The sequence below is a fragment of the Mugil cephalus genome, chromosome 10, assembly GCF_022458985.1.
Source record: "Mugil cephalus isolate CIBA_MC_2020 chromosome 10, CIBA_Mcephalus_1.1, whole genome shotgun sequence".
Taxonomy (NCBI): Eukaryota; Metazoa; Chordata; class Actinopteri; order Mugiliformes; family Mugilidae; genus Mugil; species Mugil cephalus.
This window is the reverse complement of record NC_061779.1, coordinates 21,106,594-21,130,770: the sequence shown is the minus strand read 5'-3', so window position 1 is coordinate 21,130,770 and position 24,177 is coordinate 21,106,594. Positions and strand designations below refer to the sequence as shown.

The window sequence follows — 24,177 nt, the reverse complement described above, 5'->3', positions numbered from 1 at the left end:
AGGGCTCAAATCTAAAAGACAGCACTCAGTAAGTGCTTTGTGTTGTGACAAAATTACGGCTCTGTAGAAAGTCTTACCCTCTGACCTGTCTATGGATGGCAATGACTGAAAGGAAAACCTCTCAGATTAAAGAGGTACCAACGTTATCAGCCTTACTAATGTTATTGGTTAAGTCAACATTCCAGACAGTGCAATTGTAACACTGACAACGCCTTGGGAACGGCTTAATTCACCTCACTAAAAAGTGTGGAGAACAACAAACTCTCCTTTGTGTCAATTCCTCTAGTTTGTGCTTGAACCGTTTCCAGCATCTGTTGACAGATGCAGCTCTGTTTGACGGCATTTCTGACAGACTTTGGATCGCGGTGGGTTGCCTGCGCTCGGATGTGTATTGTTGTAAATCAAACAAGACAGAACTGTGGATTTTGTTTTTGCATTTGATTCATTGTGAGTAATAAGCCAGACACCGTGCGGTGCGGTGCAAAACTCTGATAGCAGCTGGCAAGACTTCCAGCAAGGTCATAGGAAAACGCTCAAGGACTTTAAATTATTTCTCCGAATGAAGGCAAAGATGGAACCCAGATGGGTAAAACTTGAAGTTAAATGAAGAATTTCAAGTGGTGCATTGCATTAATCACAGATATAAACAACTAAATAAAATGCCCATAATAGCACCCTAAGGCATTCAGTATATGCTAACAACTACTAAATTAAGTGGTAATAGATAAATGTATTATACCACTTTGTGTCAAAGAGTTATTCTTAAATAAATTCTTGGCAATAGTGCACCATTCAGAGGTGGTTCAGAAGAATCAATCTATGTTAATTTTTGTACACACAGAAGAGAAAATAAGGGATTCGGTGGTATTCATATAGATCATGAACTGTTCCTTCATATTATTGTCTAATAATAGACAATCCGTCCATCCATGCATCCATCCATCCATCCATCCATCCATCCATCCATACAGACGGTTGCAGGACCTATCCCAGCTGGAATCTGCTGAGAAGCAGGGTACAACCCAGACAGGTGTTCCATCACAGGGCTCACGCAGAGAGACAAGCGACCATTCCCACTTACACTTAAAACCAATTTAGAATCGCCATTTGATCTAAAATGCCTTTGAAATGTGGGAAAGAAAAAAACTAGAACGCCCAATGTACGAACATGCAAACTGCGCACACACAAGTCCCACGGCAGACTCCAGCCCCAAACTTCTTGCTACGAAGCATCCACGTTTCAAATTTGATTTTAAATAAATGTCATGGAATAAACACAAAACACATTGCGGGAGCAGTCTGGGCCCAAGTCGTCACCTTGTTCAATTGAGGCATCAGATGCAAGCCATTAGCCTGGTGCAAACTCAGGCGTTTTTTACTGTGAAGTGGCTGGTGAAAAGCAAGCTGTCTGTCTGCGTTTGCGTAGCATGAAAACATTCTTCTACGAAAATAGATGATGTTTAAAAAGTAATGGATTTTTGACACCCCACTGGATCTCTAATGAACAGGAGATGACATCCAGTCTGCTAAAGACAGTTTGTCATGTTGAAAGGAGGGGAAAGTGAAACCTTGGGAGGATACCAACATGATGGAACTTCCATTGTCTGCCGTAATATAGATAAATTTATATTTGTACGTATGTGCACCAAGTATGTCCTTAGAGTATTCCATTTAGCGAGATAGTATGGATCAGCTGATAAATACTTCATGAACAGGCTGAAAGCAGGCGTGAGTTTTTGTTGCACCAAACGGAGCAAATACCTTAGAAGGTAGAATGTTGAGGAGGTCCCACTGGGATTGATGATAAAACGCTGCTGAGTAGGCAGGTATTTGTATGGATGCTAAAGGTTTTCAAGTGTATTCGCGTTCTCCTGCTATTAATCAAAAGCTATACTTAAATAGATTACGTTGTTTTTTTTTATTTATTTATTTATTTTAATATAGTTCAAGTGACACAATAAACACTGGAGTGTCTGAGGCGGATGCCACTATAATCACTCATGTTTTACAATAGATATTTAGCATGTTTCTTGGCGTATAGAGTTTTGCACGGGATAGTCATTTTGAAGCAATGCAGCTCATATAGCGCAGCCCATCATTTTTCCATGACTCATGTCTTTTAGTGACACCATTAAATGCATGAATAGCATTAAGTTTGCACTGGAGAATGAGCCAGAAGCGCTGGGCTCCTATGAGCATTTTTAATGTGTTCGACATCAGCAAAATCCATGAGCGCACACCGCCTATGCCTTTATTTGAAGCCTTGGTGAGGAGTAAAGGGGTTCCATTGTATCATTTGCCTACTGTGAGGCCAGTTTTCAAATATGTGAAAAATACAATGGACAGCTGCAACATGTTCTGGACTGCATTATACCCTGCACTGCACTTAAAGTGTTACTGATGGTTGCTCACAGCACATATCTCCCTTAAAATGCATTTGCTGTGTGATGCAATGTTGTATCATAAAGGCAAAAGTGCACCGAAGACCTCAACTCGGTGTGTGTTCATTTACCGGCAGTCTGGGGCTGAAGAGAAAATGAGATTAGACCTTCCACAGCATGCAATCACTCAACGGATCGACACGGATTTGGCTGTCAACAATTTACTAAAGCCGTGGTGGTGGCTATAAAGTGATTGAAATATCTTCACCCTTCAGGACAGTGTGGTGTTAGTGAGGAGTGTGACCCCCAAACCTCTTGAAATAGTGATTACTTTACCAGTGTACACCACTTCCAGTGCCTTTCCCTCACCCTCCTTTACTGTCTGGAAAACAAAGGCCTGGGATTTGATTCAGGGAGAGATTAGATTTGTGTGCGCGCAGTCATGCACTGTTGTCCGCGTCCACTTGTTTGTGGGGACTCTGATGTGCGCGTGTGCGTTGCACAGAGGCCGAGTGGTGGCAACATCTTTTACAAGGGGCTCTCATGTCAGGAAGCCATTGTCTGCGCGCCAGGGTGACAGGTGAGCAGCCCTGGCAATGGATGGTGCCCGGCAGATGAAAAAAATAAATAAAAACGGAGCCATTGTTTCAGAGGCCATGAGCAGAATATCTGCAGGGGTCTGAGGCCAAACTGCTGCTTGTAATATAATATATACTTGTCTATAGGGAAACACATTTGTCACATTTGTCTCGTTGGTGAAACGAAAACCCCAGTGGCTGTTTTTTTGGGATGTAACGACATTGGCAGCGGTGCTAAATGTACGTACAGTATATGAGGCTCAAGTTTGTTTTGTTTTTAATTCCTTTTTAATTTGTTTTGCTTTTAATTCCTTAAACTTTTGAGATGTGGAACTGCATTTATTAATGTGTTTTACATCCTGAAACCTGAGCTAAACTGAATTCTCCTACCCAGTCCTGCAAAGTAATTAAATTATTTCACTGAAGTACTGTATTTAGGTGCTTCAAAAGAGTATTTTAATGTTTTGCTCCTAACTACTACTTGCTAGATTATGACTAAAATTGTAAGCTGCAGCCAAAGTTTCTCAGGGAGGCCAAGTGTGAAGATGCTGGCAAAGTTGATGTGTTCAATGGGACAATACAGTCACCATGGCCTAACCAGACATTGTCACATTGCACTGAATAATTGCTCTTTGCTGTTGAGCTCAGGCAGCAATACCACTAGTAACCACTACTTGCTTGCCATTCAACAGTTCAGCACACTTTGTTTCAAAGGCAACCACTTAAGTATTAATGAAAAATGAAATGACTCTTCACAGTCAGCTGATTCGGTTCAGTACATTTCATTTTAGGCGCAGCAAACCCAGAATGAAGAGTGGCAGTGGTACTGGAGTTAATAATGTTCTATGAACTAAAACATTGACTATTCAACCATTCCAGCTTACTATAGCTTATAATAAATGATATCCTACAACTCTCTGTTTAAATTACATTACTCACTAGGTGTTAAAGAACACTTTGGACAAACTTAGCTGGAATTCATACAAAATTGAACAGTGCTACTATCACCTCAACATGTCCATTATGATCATCTATCACAATTACAAATACACTTCCTCAACCATCTGTATGACCAATGAATTCCTCTTCATCACCAGTTCTCGGCTCTTTACCCGAAGACTCATTCCCTTCTTCTCACACAACTTACTTTAAAGGAAAGCGTTTTATACAATGTCTGTGTTTTCTCTGTGTTCTTTAATATTTATCACCTTACCGTTTTGTCTATTTCGTCATGTCTTGAGTTTCTGTATTTCAGCTTGACAAAGTGTATTAGAAAAGGGCTGTACAAATAATTATTGCATTACAGTATACTGACATAGCAAAATAATCAGCATGACCAGAGCATTCAAACATTCCTGACCCATTGACTTCCACCAGAACATATTGATGGCTACCAAACTGGCCACCACAGCAACTTAAAAAGAGGAAAAACTGTCTAAAAAAATTGTCTACAGTTGAAATACATCAGCCTTATTAGATGATTTGTAATCAGACTTAGAGGCAGACCAGCAGTACTCCATGGATCACAGCTTTACGCTGATTGGACCATGTTCACGGGCTTGAGGACACATGGTGACAGTCACTGATGGCCAGCCTAACGCTGTGGTTGAATGTGGTAGGAAAAGAAAAAAAGTTCTCCCCTTAGACTCAGATGAAGAATCCACACAGAAGGAAGTGTCCCACAATAAAATATATATGATAATATCTTAGCTGCAGCATTTAACTGCTGATTGCATGTTAATGCATCAATAATAATAATAGTAATAATAGTACACATGTTGTGTTGTAATGTTCACATGCTTTTACTAAAGTCAAGTTTGGAGACTACATAGTAAAATGAAGCGGTTGCCATATTTGCACCTCCTCCCCCACATTTAAAATCCAAGAAGCACAGCGACCACCGTAAACGCCGTCAGAGAATGACATGTTTAGGGGCCTTTATGTTTAAAACATGACCAAAAAAGCCCAGTGAGTTCATGTATCACTAGAACTAGTATGTTTTTATGAGAACGCAGAGAACAACAGTCAACACATTTCTTTTTGAACCCTGTCAAAAATGAATGTGTCAAGGTAGTTACAGTACCTTGATGAGTAAATAATGCTTTCAGTGTTGATTCTAAATTGCGCTCCTCTGACTTTCAAGGTGATCTCACCAAAATAACAGCGCTGCTCAACTCCCTTTACCTGCCATCATTTTCTGCCACTCAGTCTAAGAGTTTGGATGCCCTTTCTACTCTGTGAGCACTTAAACACTGTTAGGACTAAGACAAACAGCATCCCCCCCATGTGCTGTCAGCTATCTTTGTTATAATTGGACCTATTTTACCGCAGTTGCTGAATTATTCTGTCAAGGCTGACACCGCTTGTAAGAATTGAAGAGCTGCTATGAACTCTGACATTTCAAAATAATGAAAAAGATCCTTCTAGTTTTCAGCCGTTTAAAGGATAGTTAGGCTGTTTGCAAAAACCTTCATCATAAAGGTTCATATGTTCTGTGGTTTTCCAGATAGAACCAGTCAAAACGTTTTTGTCTCAAAGCGCTTGTATGTACACACTTGTAGAACGTTGCACGCTGTTCTGTATTGGTTTGAGGAAAGCATATGGAATGATAAACTTGTCTTTGTTCTCCTTTGCGTTTAGTTTCACTCGGCTTTACCCATGCGCTATTTCTGGCGTTCGTCTTTTACTTTTAAAAGTAAAATCACGGAAAAGCTAACTTCTGACCAAATCTTAAATGCCAGGAGAAAGGCCCGGCTGTGACCCCTAATAGAAAAAATACATATTCACATAGTAAATCATTGTCAAACTGCAACTAAGTAAGAATATTTACCTGCACTTTTTCTCTTAACATTTGAATAAATTGCCATTTAAATCTCTTAAGTAAGTAACAAATGACCGAAACACCACATATCTTGGTGTGCAGATGACATTTTCCTTTAATTGGCATGTATGAACTTTCTCTGCTTCTACTCGTAAATGGACAAACATCACTGTAGTGACTAAGCACTCCCTCCTGTACTTGAACTTGACTTACGAACTAGAATGTTTGGTCAAGTCGTTACATTGATAATTAATAAACTGTAATAAAGTAATGAAATGGACATGTAATCCTTGCATAAGCGTAGCCTTAAAACATGGACTTTGTTAGGGCTGTTGATGAAAGACTACATGTGAAGTCCATGCAGGAAAAAAATTAAATGCACTTGTCGATATATTCCAGCGACTAGAAGCACATTTAAGTTTTTCTCCAGTTTACTCAACAGGAAATAGGTCATTGCTGTCCTCCTCTGGTCCAGCCTTGGTAAAACATGCAAAATGTGTTACCATGTCACCAGAAATGTTCCTGAAATACTTAAAATGCTGTCTATATGCATTTCTGTGGTATCACATAGTGTGCACTGTCACCGTTTCCTGCCTTACTACGCTTTGTAGATTTAAGAGGCTGCCTGGAGCCTGCCTTTCTGATCCCTGGTGGCTCACGCTTAGTTAACACTTACTAACTACTTAAAAATTGAACACAAGTTTCTCGAATGAATCGACAGAGTGAGAAACTCATCCTGTATTAGAAACTAAGCACAGCAGTTTTGTTGTTTCAGCAACAAACTACTCACTGAACTGAAGGACAACATCATTGTCCCCCCCACACAAAAAAAAAGTTTAAAAAAAAAGTATATCAAAAAATGCAGTAAAAATCAGTGATAATGTATAATACAAGAAGGCAAATTGCAGAGGATTATGTGTTCTCATTTGGGCCTCAGAGATAGATTAAGCCCCAGTATTCAAAGACGTTGTGTTTTTGTTCAAGGGTGGAAGTGACTTTGCCAAGACATTATGAGATAAGAAGCTAACTGTTATTAGTTTAATGGGAATGATAGTCTGCCCAAAGCAGTGTGTGCAAACGGCATGGGAGCATCATTTTTCTTTGCAGCCTTTCTCGAGCAGCAGTGAGAGAGCAGCAGTGTGCCAATTGTTTTGTGGGAAATCTGAACCACTGAAGACGAAGTGTTGCTCATATGATCACTGGACCGACAGAGCTGGGTTCAATTTGCTGCAATTGGGTTGAATAAGCTCCTTCGTATCCCTCTCAAACCGAAGATAGATTTTTATTAATGTCACTTGGAAGGCAAATCTAGTGAAGCACTTATTCTTCGTTATACAATAGTTTGGGGGTAGTGTTGTGCTAACGATTCCAGAGCAACACAGGAGTTAGGTAGCATTCTTTCTCACCTAATGATTTTTCACACTTGTGCGGGGATATACAAAATAGGAAATGCTCCCTCGTGATGACCTTGAGTAACTACTTCATCTAGGATTATGAGTACTTAGATGCTCTGTGGTTTGCTGAAGATATTACTTCATCTTTATAGCCATCACTAAGATCGTCCCCTGGTGCACTGCCACAAAACAGATTTTCATGATCTTGATGACTCCCATTATCACGTCCGTTTGACACCTTTGCAACATTACAGCTTCTGACCACTTGTCGGTAACTTGCGGCAGCTCCATATCTGAGGATGTCATGCTGCAAAACTAAAACATCCACTTTCTAAAACATATCTAAAAAAAAAAAAAAAAAAATTATTATCATCATTATGAGAGGATATTATTCTTGTGTATGACTGCTGGACTCCAAATGGGTATTTTGGAAGGTCATACAATTGTAAGAGTAAAACCTCATGTCAGCAATGCCAAATCAAATCCCCTTGCACATGTGGTTGCTGCCTGCGAGCCCATTATACAATGCTTGTTCAGGACCTTGGCAATTCAAAGCCCATTGAGGGTCCTTTTCCTTTCCAATCTCGCCAACTGTGCTGCTTTCCATTTTCACGGCGCTAGCCATTTCACATAGCAGCACAATAATACAAGTCAGGGCAAATGAGCGACTGTGACTGACAATGAGTGAGTCACTGGACGGGTGTATTTTATGTCAGCGGAAGTAGGAGAAAGAGGTTGTGTGTAAGCAATTAGGTTAGTTATATTTCCGTCCATGGTATCTCTATTCCTACCTTTCAGAATACAATAAATCACAGCATTAATGTCACAAGTTAAAATCCAAAGAAAGAAGCTGAGGCGATGTGCCACGACAAAACAATATCAATGCTCTCTGACGGTACTGGTACAGAGTGAAAACTCTGTAAACCACGTTCCAATTAACTCCCCGTACTTGCTTGTTTGCACGTGCCGTGATCATTTGGAATGAATTTGCCGCACCAAAATTACAGTATTTTATGTGCTTGCACGCTTGCGTGTTCGTGCAGTGGAAGTACAGCAGGAAAAGAAAACTCACAAGGAAGTTCAAGAGTTCAGCAATATGATAAGTTCCCGTGCTGCTTATGTATGTGCCATTTTAAGGTCAGGAGGATAAGCGTGTGGTGGCATTTTGTTAAAACTGAGGTTCTAAGGGAGCCAGTGCTAAAAAGGTCTCAAGGAGTTGAGAACAGAGAGATGGACTGGTCGAGCAGTGGCCACGTGGAGGGATGTTTACACTGTTAACTGTGTGTTAATTTAACACACAAAAAATTATATATATACATATAAAATGCCATTTCCACACTCCTGGATCTCCTAGGGAAACATATACTATAACCTAACAGCTACCAGCAGGTAAAGGTTTGTAGCCGTGTTTACATTCCGACATACATTAAGTAAGACATAAACACAGAGATACATATCATATTGCAAACATACACTCGGAAATGGTGTCTGTGTACAAAATGAACACTGTATTGACTTTTTGTAGCGGAGCCAGCTGCCTGATTGCACCTTTGACATTCACCCACCAGGGTTTCTTATTATATTTTTTTTAACCCGGGAAAACCCGTCTAATATTGACATGACCAAGTAGGCCATGTTTAGCATAACCCTTTCACACCCATGAGCAGAATGTCTTCCTCCTGTCTGAGGTGCTGCATCACGAGAGGCTGTCTGTCGTTGCCGTGGACTGGAATAAATTCAGAAAAGGAAATAATTGGGCGAGTAACTTCACTCCACTGTGTCTAGCCTTTTGTGATATTTGCTGTAAAAACAGAACATGATATTTCCGTGACTGTGGGCTATAACATCAGATATAAATAATTTGCCCAGCCAGGAAAATTGTTTTCCCAACAAAAAATAGTGCACATTGTTTAGATGGTCTAGTATATAGGGAAACGCTTTTTGGGCCACAGGGTATTTTCCATTCCAAATGTCCAACTCTGCAACAGAAATCAACACGTTACAAACAATAGTTTTGGTCTTTATAGTTAATTTCCTCTTGCAACTCTACAGGGATGATATTTTTTTAAAGTCAGTCATTTCAAGATATCAAGATATGCATTATTACAGGTGGGACCACTTTGGCTGATGGGTGCTGTCTCAAGTTGCTAGCTGTCTGCCTAGGTGTCAAACGCCTATCCACCAGCAATCATTTTTCAACAGGCTGTGATTAAGGCAGGGTAAGGCTGATCTGAGTTTCAAAGCCGGTGTCTTAGAGTCCTGTGGGTGACATCACGGAGGGCTCGTCCATCTTTAAGAGCAATCAATGGTTGTATCCGGCTCTTTTAACTCAGCCACACTGTGAACCAGTCTGTCTCTGCCTGTCTGACCATGGTGCTGTCCATGGTGCTGAATTCTGCTTTGACTGTGAGTGCAGCTCCACACAGAAGCATGCTAATGGATGCAAAGTGGGGCTTAAACCTCAGTTTCTGTTAGTTTCACATGCAAATAAAAATGAAATTTATTATTTTATAGTCGTTTATTTTTTTTCATTAGAGGACATCCACTGTACATGGAGCAGAATTTAGTGATTGTTTTCAGAGAGATATGTGTGCATGTTCCTATTATCAGAGCTACTCATCCCATGTCCTGACAGAAAAACGGTACAGTGTTGGGATTGGGCTTCTGCCACAGCATGATGCAAATGCAAATACGAGAACTTCTCTGTCTACTGGCCTTGCACGGCTCAGAAAAATGACAGGATCACAACTTAATTTGCTATTCTGTCTGTCATTGTATGACAGTAAAACTGTGTATCATGAACTACTATGCCATAAAGGGAACCAAGAGTTCTGCTGTAATAATAACAACATACAGACATATCTATTCAATATTGATAGCTGCAATGCATGGTAGGACTCAGTCTGCAATGTTTCCATTCCAAAAGATACCTTAGTGACCAACAAATAATGTGCCACTGGTGAATCAGGTTTTCATTTTATGTTAAAGACAATTTAGATTCAAGTTTACTTTTGTCTTCTACTGTGGGGGTGAAATCATTCTGAACCCCATTGAATTTGGCAATGTGGAAATACAAATTGAGTTGAAGTGGAAGTTCCTTTGGCTTGCAGGCACATTCTGTAATTTGGCCTGAAAATGCGTCCTCACACCAATACAGAAATCTTGCAATAGTCCGATTCGCTTACACTGACTCTGGGAAGTGTATTAATGCCAGAGTAGGACTGACGCTTGCAGTTTAGTATGCAAAACCTCTCCCCTGTCAGTGAACAGAATGACTCTATCATATATGTTATCATCTAATCACGGACCCATTCATCTTTCAGTGTCATGAGTGTCCACGCAACACAATCCCCTCACGTCCAGTATAGCAAAAGATTAAGGACAGGCATGCGTGACAGTGTTGAGGAACACAGCAGAACAAATTAATTATTGATGGGATGCTTTCAAAGCCCATGGCGTCACTAGGTATCCATTGTTACCTCTGTTGTTGTTTGCAGCTCTTAGCAGGGCAGAGAGGATGGAGAGGAAAAGGAAAAGGACCATGAACTTAGCATTCTCTCTCTTCCCTCCCATGAAGTGCGTCCTCATTCTCTTCTATAACCGCTTGTCCTCTAGTGGGTCGCGGGGGGGCTGGAGCCTATCCCAGCTGTCATCAGGCGAGAGGCGGGGTACGCCTTGGACAGGACATCAAGCTTTTCTTTGGATGGTGGTACCTGGACAGAACCCATGCAGACAAAGGGAGAACATGCAAACTATATGCTGAAACCCCCCAGTCGGGTTTGAACCTGAAGTGCATCCTGCCAAAGCTAGTTTTCTCTTCATTTAATCTCATTGTGTCTGGTTTTCATTAATCTAGCAGCACTCCAAACACATTTGACCGATACAATAGGCTGTTTATTTGTTTTGCTCATAGAGGATTACAGAGAAGCTGATGAATGGCCCATATGTTCGGATGAAAGATACTGGCAAGCATCATGGTTTGAAACTTATTTCAGTTGTGTCTTCTTTAATGTCATGTCCAGGGGGAAATATAATGTCAGCTGACAAAAGGAGCTGTCGAGTTTGTATCTGGTCAGTTCTAGTGAAGTGATCTGGAAAGTAAAGGCCCGGGCCCCTCCCTTAAGGAATGGTTTCACAGCCAGGCAGTGGGGAACAGCTCTAAAATACCCTGTACTCATTGCAAGGGTGCCGTGGCCATGCGTGAACTGATGCTGATGACATTCACATGTAGCTGTGATGCCTGAGTGGTTTTAAGTTGCTCTAAGGGTCTGTGCAGAGAGGCTTTAGGAAGGCAGGAAAGACAGAGACACACTTTTAACACTGCTGGACAAACATTTTAGTAGCATTACCTCTGTTGTGGGCTATGAGTGAAAACTTGGCTGAAATACACAAGTGGAAAATGTGTCAGATGATGTAGGGTGCGTGAGATACATGAAATGTCATTTGGGTTTTAAAATCTCAGTGCAGTAATGTGTCTTGTACCCTCTCAACCCTAAAATACATCTCGATCTAAATTTAAAGATACCACTTTTTGCATTTGCTTACCCTAATTTTCCATTAATCACAGTAATTACAGGTTAATTAGTCCTTGACAAATTAAAAAATTGGTTTATACATCCGCATTATATCTACCTCTACCTACCTCTACCCAGGCGCCTACACAACTGGCCAATGCCATTGTGAGCTTTGCACAGGTATGCCTGCATCATTCTGTGGTCATGTCATCAAAACACTAGCAGACAGTGTGATTCCTCTTCCACTGTGGTTTAGTCCCATAGTAAAAATGATAGTGCCTGGAATTGATGGAACACGTTGGAGTTGGAGGAGTTAAATGTTAAAACAGTTACTTTTAAAGAAATCACTGCAACGCAGGAAGTAGAAAAGACATTTAAGTAGATTTTGTGTACAAACACTGAAGGAGGAGGGTGAATCTTCTGTGCTCATCCAGCCACTGAGAGAAATGAACGAGGAACTGCATTTCATTCCCTATTATTGCGGTCTCCGTCACAAAAATGTGATTTATATATAAACAAAATCAAGCATAAAAGCAGACAATTGGACTTGACAGACAGGTGCTTATGTATCGGTTCCTGGGAACATGGACCACACGCTGATGTGTCCTTGAGCAAGACCCCAAATACCCCAAGTACTTGATGCTGGTGTGTGTTTGTGTGAACAAATGGGTAGATGCATCATTGTGACTGTAAATCGCTTTGAGAACCAAGGCGTTATATAAACAAACGGCCCGTTACCATACAGTCGGATCACTGGTGTTTTTCTATTGTATAAAAAGCATTTGCTACCTGTTAGATCATTGTTTTCTTGATGTTTTGACAAATTTATAAAAGAATCAAATGTAAAAAGTAGTGATTTTTCAGTTACTTATTTATCTTTCCACTACAGAGATTATGCTCTAACACTGGCCACTACAAGCAGCAAACTAATGACTCAGAACTGGAACCTCTCACGGTTGAGCAGAAGCTGGTGTTAGCAGATATCTGCAAGGAATCCACTGAATTAGCTGTCCTCCCACAAACCTTCGCTAATCAATGTACATCTTGGGCAGTGATTACAAAGAAGTACCATCATTTAGCCACTAAAATACACCACACTTTTAAACGCATTTAAAACGTGTTTACTTGAGCACAATTTGAGCTCAGAATGTTTAAGGAAATAAGGTGATGCTAAATTCCCAGTATTAAATAATCAAAGAACAACCATCCTCAGGTCACATCAAAGAAATTATGAGCAGTGGATTAAACAAGATAACAGTTTACTACATGATATTTGCTCTTTCTCCTTCTCTCTGTCGTCTCTGACTGATAGTTCCCCCAGACCTCATTTAAAACAACAGGAGACAGATAAAGGATCAGATATGTATTAGACAACACACTCCAAGGCCAGCCTCCTAGAAGAGGCTGTGAGTCTGCTGCAGTATCTGAAGCCCACAGTGCCATCAGGCCCTCAAAAGAGGAACTGCTCATTTCTTGTGGACTCCCACTCCCCTCTCTCTGTATCTCTACATCTATAGAGTTCTCTATACTTCAGTCTCAAATGTGATTTTATTTATTTGCCGCAGCTTGTCGTTAAAACATCTGCACCATGTAGAGATGGCGTGGCACTTTTTTGTTATTGTTATAGCCTGCCACCACAGCGCATTTTCTGTAAAATGTAAAAAAAATCTGCCCCGCGTGCGTGTGCGCGCGCATGCGTGCGCGTCAACATCTCTGTGCGCTCCAGGACGGGAGGCTGAAACCTGGCCAGACGAATCTGGACAGGTTAAGGAGACGCTCGTGGTCTAAATAAACAAAGCAGCAAATGAACAGACCGCGCGCGCTCACACACACACACACACACACACACTTGAGTAGGGCACCGGGCAGAGTGCGTTCCGCCGATCATCTCCGTCCCTCCCTCTAGCAAGCGGATTGCCCGTGCCACTGACGACAGCCAGTCACACAGCGCTGAGGAGTGCGAGGCTGTGGAGAGACTGCATCGAGGAGCCGTGCGCTTGAATCGGGAGCGGTGCGTGGGAGTGTGTTCTCTCTCTCTCTACCTGCCATTTGCATTCCTTCTTTATTCCCCTTGCACTCATCCTCGAACGAGTTCGGGCGCACAAGGAGTCCCATTACGGAGGAAGGATCGCGCCGCACGTATGTGCGCGCTCGAGTGGGTTGCCTGCTTTAACTACTGCTGTCACCTCAGAACCGCGGTGCTGCCGTCGTGGGGAGAACCGGTTGGAGACCTTTAAGAAACGGCTGGCTTGCGTCTGTTCCCGATTTGAATTTTTGTTTGTTTTTGTTTTGCTTTTTGATGCTTTTTGTTGCTGTTGTGCGTTGGTTCTTTAATACAAAGCTGCCTTTCAAAGCGATGGACTTGAGATAGTGCGTCTCAATTTGAGTGTTGGTGTCTGGGAGTTGCCGTCGGGGAGAAATGCGAAAGGATGCTCGGAAGCAGTGAAGGCTACAGCAGGTGAGTGTCTGGCCAAGAAAGCCAAAAAAGAAGAAAAAATAGCTGTTTCGTATGTTTCGTTTTTTTTTTTTTTTTTTTATGTAGATACGTGTCAGTGTTCAGCATATGTCAGTGCGGTTTAATGTGGGTTGAGGCCAAGATTTTTTTTTAAGGGAGGTGGATATCCAGGATGCAGCTGAAGCCTGCTTTTCTGGGCTACTTTGGAGACAGCATCTATCAAAGACGTGAATTCTAATCTGCCCCTGGCCGTTTAAGATGCCTCCTCGAAACTCATTCCAGATCATCCCGATGTCTCAAAAGAAATCAAATAAAAAATGAAAATCCTGCAAGTCCGACTTGGTTAGGGCAGGATCGGTTGGCAGGACAGAAAAGCAAACGGGGACTGGAGTGTGGTTAGGCGCGTCCTCTGCAGGTATAAATACATCTAATCCACACAGATACCGAATTCATTTATAAATCTGTTATCTGTTCACATTTTGACAGTTTAATCTGCCTTCCTGGTCATTTCAGCGCGTACGTGTGCACGTCTGGGACGACGAAGGCTTAAAGCATTAATCAAATTTAATTGTCCCGCGAATGTATGTGTGTGTATGCGTGTGTGTGTGTGAGAGAGAGAGAGACAGCGAGGCAGAATATGGAGTGTGTATGTGCGTGTGTGTGTGTGGGGAGGGGAGTGAATTGCAAAATGTTATCTTAATCTAGCCTTTATTTGGCCACGTAGGCTTGCTGAGATAACATTTCTCATAGCGTGGAAGTGTGCGGCTGTCGTGATCCTCCTCGTTTGCCATTTTATTCATCTGCAAAGATGGCTATCTGTTAAATGGGCAGTGCGTGGAGGCAAGCGGGCTTCTGCACCAATGTAGAAATGCAGTTTTCTTTTCTGTTCTTTTTTTTCGTCCTCACACACACACGACTTGGGACTCGTTGTTTTGAACCAGACAACAGTCATGGGATCTATATATAGCCTCAACTGCGGCGACACAAGACGCAAGATGAAACTTGGCGCTTGTGGTGCCACACTCCGTCTGTTGTTTGTTATTCATGGCAGCCTTTGCAGGGGGGGATATGTGACAGTGGGCCCCCGAATTGCTACCCCCCTTTTATTGTACAGCACTGTCTCTTATAACGTGTATAATATTATAGATGTATAATGTATGCGGTATAATGCCCGAACACGCTCACACACACACACACACAAAAGGTGTTGCGGCAGAGTATCAGAAGATTGTGTGATGCTGTGCCTGCGGGCATTCATAAAGTGCTATAGCTCTGTTGGTTATAAATAGCCGGAGGGAGCGGACAGCCAGATAGAACAGGAGCAGCCTCCTGTCGCTGGAGTGGCAGCAGCAGCAGCGGTAGTAGCAGCCTCTCTCCTGTTATCTGGGCGCACCTTCCGAGATGATAGATAGCTGATACACTTTGAGATATCACACAGAGACACGGGCAAGGGTGTGGCAGCAGAGGCTTCATACTGTAGGTGCATGGTAGCGTACCCCAGAGTGCCATGTTCTGTCCCTGTTTATGTTGAGGGACTCATTAGTGTCTTTAGAATGGCCCCTTTTTAACCATCACACTATGTATGATGGTTAAAATTTGTCAGGTTAGAATGTTTACTTCTATGGGTTGAGATTCTGCTGCTCACTCAATCATGGCTGCTTTGGAGCAGTTAAGAGGCTCCTGAGGTGTCAGATCCGCTTTGTCCAGACGCCCCAGCTGCCTTCATTAAACAAATGTGCGGCCACTGACCTTGGCTATACAGCCGTCAATAGGATTCACCTCTTTGGCCCGCACTAGCCTGTGTACAGGACGCATGTAGCAAATGCCCGTCTTCCTCCTCCCCTACATTATCATGCCGCTGTTGATACACTTTATTGAATTACAACACGTTGATCAATGTTTGCAATAAGCTAAACCTCTGCATAGTGGCCAGTATAATACAGAGGATCACATATCACAGGAACATCACACTCTTCATAACAGCGTTACATTTCAGTGAGGTATGGTTATACCTTAGTGTACCTGTAATTCAATCGCACGTAGATAGAGAATGGAAAAGCCACCCGGTAAGGTCAGATTAAGAGCGCGCGGCATTAATCATTCATGGATGAAATCAGCTTCATCCAAAGATTTGACAGCCGACCGGGGCCAAGGAGCAGTCGAGACGGAGTGGGTGGCGGTGGCGTGGACCGTGATGTTAGCGCATGATGACTGATCACAGGCCTGTCTTCTCACAGCACACTAAATGATCAATAGTGCTAGTGAGCGTGCTAATGCTGTCTTATGACGTGTAAGCATGTCTCCTAGAGACACTTATCCTGGGTGTAAAGCTGACACCTAGCGTACTGACAAGGTGTTTATTAGCTCCCAGTTGTGAGGCCATGATGCCTACATAATGTTAGGATGACACGGTGCGGGGAGTTTTCACACGGGACAGCAATTATGTTGTTTTTATAAGTGCCGGCTGCCATTCCACTTGATGCCACTGTCTTCACACAGTGATGCCCGGGGCTGGGTGGCATGTTTATAAAAGGTCTGTGGTGGGATCATAGTAGCTGTTTGATGGAAGGGGGAGGGTGGATCTTGTTCACAAGCCACTGTTGTCCTTGGTGGATGTCTTTTGAAATAGATAAGGATGAGGAGCAGCTGCGAGTGTTGACAAAAAGCCATCAGCGTTTTTTGGTCTTTCATTTGTAGTTTCGACAGTGCTGTTCCTGATACAGTAAGGGTTGGAAATGTGTCTCAGAGAGGGTCCATGCAGAGGCGCATTTTGCATCTCCTCTGCAGTATGGGCAGCTGTTTATTTGCTGTGTTTCCCCTGAGACTAACCTGCCCAAAATGAATGCCACTTATGAAAACACCACATGATTGGACCTTGTTATGTGGCACTTGCTTGTCATCCATGGTATGTGTGTATACGCAGATGTACTCTAATGCACGGCACTGTTTTCAGCAAAATTTTGCAACAATGCAACTGCTGCTGTTTTACTAAAACCAAGAAATCCATATTTTAAGGTGAAAAGCCTCAACAAAGCTCTTTTCGTATAGGTTTATTTTGTCCTGGATTCCTACGGTTCCTATTGAAAATGCTGCATCGTGTAAACAAACATGAGGGTGTGCAACCCATGCTGTGCCCTCCACTTCACCTTTATCAGCATGATAGTGGCTTTCACTGTGTCACTTACAGAATCAAATTTGTAATCATGATTCGCTAATCCCATGATGTCGGGCACATTAAAATAATTATTGTGCACCCTGATCCTCAACGTACACCAAATTTCCATTTATCACGTCAAGAACGCCGCTCAGGATAGCATACAGCAACCCCTTGAGACAGACGCTTCGGCTTTTACGCGTGTGTGAAGAAAAGCAAAGAATTGCCACATGTCGTCAGATAGCAGCAGCTACGGTCTACATGTAGCCCAAACACAGCATCATCCACATAAAGACTGCGCTCCAATAATGCTCAGTTATTTGATGATCTTTCTGTTTCCCTGCCGTCCCAGCACTTCAACATAAACAAACTCCCATTATTGCTGGGCTTGAAATAACATTAGGCCGTAAAGCATTGGGAGGCCCCTCGGAGGATGCATCATTAAAAAAGACAGTGATGGTGGATGAGGTTATGGGTCAAGAGTGTGGAAGATGCTGTTGTCCTTACTGAGGCAGTAACCCTCCAGAGAGGACATTTGTATTCAGTGCACAGGGACTAATGAGTGCCTATGTTGGCACCTTTGTTGCCAGGAAGACTTAAACACCCATCTTTAAGATGATCGCATGACTGTTGCTGCTAGTGGGTTGTTATGGCTCAGATTGGCGGCTCTGGATCGGAGGCTGGAGCTGAAAAACACCCCACTCAGATTAGTGTCATCATGCCAAAGCAAATGCTATCATCTCATTCATTTACATGTTCATGTGTGCAGTATATGGCTGCGCTGTGAGTACTTTATGAGACTAGATATGCCGGACACAACAGAGGCATGACAAGCGATGGCCCTACACATGATGTCCTTCTCTGTGGTGTCAATTTCATATCCATTATTATTTACAGCGCTTTCCCCTCCTTCCCAGCTGTAGACACTGAATATTATTGTCCCGTTTGATATATGTGCATGCATTCATAACCAAAGCCTGAATAAATTGTTTTGCAGTGGTGATGATTAGTATTGTGCGGCAAAATTACAATACGTAGCATCTGTTCTACTGCAGGCATCTATTCAAGCGGTGCCATTCAGGGGCGACTGGAAGCACAATTGCAGGACTGCGGCAGCTCCACTTACACAGGAGCACTCGAATGGAGCATGTGATATTTTACACAAGTGGGAACAAGATTTGTGTTCGTGCCCCACCTTTGCCGATGTAGTGGCTGCTGAAATACCCCGTTGAGATTCAGAGTTTAGAGAGTTCAGCGTTCAGGTGTCGTAGTAGTACTCTCCACTCTCCATCCAGGTTATATAGGCTGACTGAGGATCTACTTAAAAGTGTTGAGTTGTCATATACACCCAACCTGCCACAGGTGTCCTCTCATTTCAAAATGCTTCTAATAGCTTTTAAAATGTATTTTGCCGTGCGCTTCTGATATGTGTCAGCTTAGAGTTCGTCTAAGCAGTGTGCAGTACAGACCATCCTGAACTTCTTCTTCTTCTTTCTTTTTTTTTTTCCTGTTGCTGTTTCATGGCATCATAAAGCTCCATTAAAAACCACCAGCTCCATTTGAATTCATTAAGAACATGGCCGCCGCTGTGCAAATGCTTCCAAATTAAAGAAAGGCTGTCCTTCATGATATTTGGATAAAAGTATGCTCAGATAGTTCGATATTTTAATGTGCTTCGAGCCCATTATCCCCTTACAAGGGACTGTAACATCTTATCCTGTGTAATAATGAATGTTTTTGGTCGGACCAGTGAAGTTGCTTTTCATCCATTGACAGCCTGTTCCCATTCATAATGCGGTCCAAGTGAGTCCAACAGAGGCCTTGCTTTGAGGTATAAAGGGGCACAGGCTTTTAGTTCCCTAAAAGCTCACTTTCTCCATCTCTTTGGTGTTCTTCCTCCATCTTGCTCTCTCGGGTTAACTTCCCTGAAAGCTCTCTCTGCCTGTCTGCTCTGTCTCTCTTTCTCACCCCCCCTCCCTTTGGCTTTCATTCACCCACTCGCTGTCAAGTCACAGAGAGAGATAGAGAGAGAGCGAGAGAGAGAGAAAGGAACGGCGGAACATTGTAACAAAGAACTGCTAATACTGTTGATGGAGGAGAGCGAAAGTGCAGGGAGGAAACAAGAGTTCAGATTTCAGGTTATCGACCAGACTGGGTGGCTTGGAGAGATGTTAGTTTGCTAGACACAGAAAAGCAGCAATAATCTCACCAACGGCTATCTCTCATCTTGTAGAAAAGCTTACTGCGTCGCCGCATCCGCATCAGCAGTCACATCATGATCAGGATAATCAAATATTTGACACGTAAATTTAAGCGACTTACTCTGTTGACATATTTCGGAATGAGCCTGTATCTTGAATATGAAACACCTGATTGTGTCACCTGGGATTTGTCTTTTGTCTGGCATTTAAACACCGTATCCTGTCTATTTTTCATAGAGGAGCCGTTGTTTGGTCGCAGTGTGTTCCAGTTTCGTTCTAAATCATGCCAAAAAAGTATGAATACCACAAACTGTGAGAAACCCAGAAGCAATCCAGGCTGCAACTAATAATTGTTTTAATTGTGTTTTCTTTTTCCTTCCGAATGTCATCATGTGCTCCACGAGGTTTTCAAAAATAATGACAAATCCCAAGTCACGAGTTTCCAGAGCCAAAGTAATCCGTCAAAACTGCTTATTTAGTCTGACCAGCAGCGAACAAAGCAAAAGGATTTAATTCATAATGATGTAGAAACAAGAAAGAAGAGGAAGCCCGTCTTTAGACTCTCTGAATCCACATCCAGCGCACAGCATATGCTGTATACATGAATGCACTTTCATCAAAACACTTCACCATGCCTGCATCACGCTGAATGATTTAACATGTTTAAACATTAATACATTATTTTTCATTGGAGTTAATTCTTTAAATAAAACATAACTGTTCAAATGTTTAGCGTATTCATTATCTGGAGATTTGTGCCGATTTGTTTTGTTTTTTTTTGTTTTTTTTTCTCACAATCCTTTACTTGTAGGGCACAGTACATCTATCAGGCATAACATTATGACCACCTTCCTAATATGATGTAGGTCTCCCTTGAGCCTCCAAAACAGGAGTGACTTGTCAGAGAATGGACATGGGTCTTCTGAGGGTGTCCTGTGTGTCTGACATCAGAATGTTGTTAGTGGGGGTCTTTGGGTCCTATGGGTTGAGGGGAGGAGCGTCTGTGGATCATCCCACAGATACTTGATCAGTTTGGGATCTAGTGAATTTGGAGGCCAGGTCAACACCTTGTGCTGATTTTCATATTTTTTGAGTTGTTCCCAAACCGTTTTTTTGTTTGTGTCAGTCTGCTGCGGATGGCTGTTGCCATCAAAGGGTGTCATTTCTATGGGGTGGGGGTGTCTGGTCTGGTCTAGGTGGGTGGTATATATCTAAGCAACATCCACATGAATGCGAAGTCCAAATGTTCCCCAGCAGAACACTGTCATAAGAAGGTCAATGTATTTTACTTCTCCTGTCAGTAGTTTTAATGTTGTGGCTGATCGGTGTGTCATATCTAGAAGGTACACAGCACAGTTATAAGTTTTATGGTCAGAACAATATAACAGCCACAATAATAGCAATAATTGCATTCTGTCTACATCAAATGTCAGGGTGAGGTGCATTTACCAGTAGATTTCATGTAAACTATGCTTCTCCTTTCTCAGCTGAGCTGCACAGTACATGAATATATGGTGGGAAGATGGAGGTATTTAGTCACAGAGAACTTAATACATAGACTCGAAGCAGAGAAGCAGATTACTAATATGAAGGTTTGACCTTTACCTATGTGACACCCAACTGCACACTGTGGTGGACGTGGTTGATATATTTCATCCTGTTTAAAAAGCAAAGCATACATACAGCTTCCAGTTTGCCAAGCCGGAGCTGAATGACAGCTAACGCGTTACCTGCGGACAGCTGTATTTTAACTTTAGCCACTTCCAGTCACATTCTGTAAGTCACAGGAGGACGAGTGATGGCAGTTCAGCCAGCAAAATGGTGGCAGTAGCATGTGGGCAGGAGGGGAGGGTGAGGCTGATGAAAGAGCCGGACAGCGATCAAAGACGAGAAAATGAAATGGCATTTGACCCTGTTGGATGGCGGCGTGCGACTCGCTGCCACAGAAGTGCAAAGTAGTTTGGGAACCTGTGGGAATCGGGAGGCGAGAGAGATCAGGTGTGAGGAGCGCTGATGTAGGGCAAGAGGATGGTACAGGCAGTTTAACCCCTCCATCTCATAACTGATTTACCGAGGGAGCACTCAGAGGTGAAAATGTGTGAAAAAAAAGTTATTATGGTGGCAGAATGAGTCAGACGAAAAACAACAGAATGCACAACAGAACATGTATACCTCTCAATATACATCCAGTTCATGCTTAAGATATTAAGTAATGTGTTGCGTCTGTTGAAGCAGGTTTCTTACCCCAAAAAGTAACCTCTGGGGTTAATCTCCGTCCATAACACGGCCCCTCCTCACCCTGCTCCTGAACCTGTGGTAGATATGCAAATGTCAAATAAATTATGCAGCTTTCTCTTTTGCATTTCCCTGCGCTTGCTTCTGCCATGTTGGCAATAATGAGTAAAACAACGATAAGAAAAATATGCAGTGTTTTGTCCGTTTACTACAGCTGCTCACATCAGCCTCAAACGCCGGGCTGAGAACGGATAACAGCCCTGTAATCTTTATCACGTACACAACGCCGTCACTCACACTGTCATCATTTTCAGTTAGTTGACTGTTAAAAATGATAATAACAGTAATAAGAATACGACTAGAACCAACAATTTCATTATTAATTAACCCATACATTTTTATTTATTTATAAATTGTGTAGTGTATTAAACATAGACAAAGGGGCTGTGGCTCTCTCCAGATCTCCTCCAGAACAACGGTCTTAAAACCAAATCACAAAAAAAAAAAAAAAAATAGTTCGAGTCAAAAAGAAAATGTATCCATAGATTGATATTTTTAGTTGTTAATGAGAAAAATAATTAATAATAATTAGTCATAATTATTAATTATTTCAGTTCTTAATTCTGAACGAGGCTTCAAATATAGCCTCATAGCTAACAGGTTTGACGCTTGTTTGTCGATCCACAATTCCTGTTCCCTCATACCTAGGTCGGCTCTATAAATAAGAACGTGTTTTTTTTTGTTTTTTTTTAATTCCATCTATTCCATCCCACCCAGCCCCTGACCAACATGAGGTGGAAGCCATCTCTGGAAGTCATCTCTTGGCGGCAGCGATACCTGCTAACCACAGTTTACGTGTTTTTTCTGTGATAGGAAACTTTGAGTCATCAAGGAAAAGGTGTAGAGCAGGATCCACTGGGAAATCAATTGTTGTCAAGGTAGATATTGTATCTACAACTTCAGTCCGGAAAGAGAAAATGTCCAGAAAGCTCCACATGGAATACATAAAAGCCCCCGCATTACCAAATGGGCAAAAAGTACAACAGGAATGGGGGCTAACCCCATCAGATACCACTTATGGGGAGTCAGATAGGTGTTAGAACGTGTTTAATGATCCAGACAGCACAAGTAAAAGTTTTAAGGCTCGAAAAGATTTTTCGCCGTGGTTATCTTCATCTTTGCCGTCGCCGCTGCTGCTGCTTTACACGTGTTCTGAATGTGACAAGTTACATGCCGACGAAGATAACATGACAACACTACAAAGATGAAATTCTAAAATGTGTGTCCACAAGCATATCATCTGCCAGTCAGCACGCTTGGACAAAAGGCGCTGCTCTTTGCAGAGGAAACAGAGGAAAAAAGGCAGTCGTTCTCATTAATTAAGGCCTGAGTGGCAGAGCGGATCTCACGTCCTGGCTCTGCACATTTGAAGCAGGATGGGCTTTGATATGAGTTGAATCTAATGAGTTTTTTCTTTCCTTTTTTTTTCTTGATGTTAAGATGTATTAGTCCACACACATTTCCTTTGGCCTTGTGCCCTTTAAAATCTGTCTTTAGCAGAATTTCTGGAAGGATTCGAAGCTGAGAGGGATAAAGTTCGAATGTGTTTTTCTGTAACTTCTTCTGAGTGGGGCACAAGCGTTGACAAGGGATTTGCGGTGTCTCCACCAAACCAGAGCCATCTGGTATTACTATGCAGGGTCACCTTGTCATTGATCCATGTGTAGCATGTGAAATGCCTAGATTGTCTTTCTAAAACTGCGATCTCGCTCCCTCTAGTACGCCCAGGATTAGCAGAGCTACAGCGATGTGATTCCCTGCTTTTCACTATCTTTATGACCTGCTCTCCTACTCCAGGCAACCAGAGATAGGGAACGGGAGGATGCCAGGACAGCTTAGACAAGTAATTTTGCCTTTAATTGCTTGAACCTCCCAGGAGCGCTATTGCTTAAGTACTCCAAAACTGTTGTTGTTTTCTCCCATATAATCTTTGATTATATGAAGGTCAGCATTTTTCTCTAAGCTTCTTATGAGAGAATTTGTAGCAGGTGGATTGCTTAGAGAGATGAGAGTGAGAGTGGACGGGCCCACTTCCTACCATCCACGGCATTCACTCCACAAACCGTCCCCCCAAAGCCCCATCTCAGCCATCTCACATACGAAAGTCTTTGTGGATTTTTTTCTTCCGTTGTTGTGTTTTTGTTCTCCTTAGACTTCATTTCCCAGTCTATATCAATAGCGTCATTATGTGGGGTTTTATCTGGCTAATTAAGGCTTCATCTTTCTGGGCGATCTCTCAGAGGACATGGATTAAGCTCCCCTATCTCTGCGCCGAAGTCACAGCGGGGCCGGCCGAGTCTGCTCGATTCACTGTGGATTGTGGAGAAAAAAAAAAAAGCACTGACATGTTGTGTTATCATATAAATATTGGATGCCGAAGGCGA

At 42.4% G+C, this 24,177-nt stretch overlaps 1 protein-coding gene across 3 annotated transcripts in view; it reads left to right on the top strand.

The window, feature by feature from the left end:
- lingo1a (leucine rich repeat and Ig domain containing 1a) overlaps positions 1-24,177 on the top strand; it is a 121,452-nt gene that overhangs the window by 82,610 nt on the left and 14,665 nt on the right. Inside the window, exon 1 of one of the 3 annotated variants that reach the window (XM_047596989.1) lies at positions 13,479-14,146. The exons of the other annotated variants lie outside the window; for them this stretch is intronic. The gene's annotated coding sequence lies outside the window, so the exon portion shown is untranslated. Of the gene's footprint in view, positions 1-13,478; positions 14,147-24,177 lie in introns of those variants that run through there. 3 annotated transcript variants of the gene reach the window in all.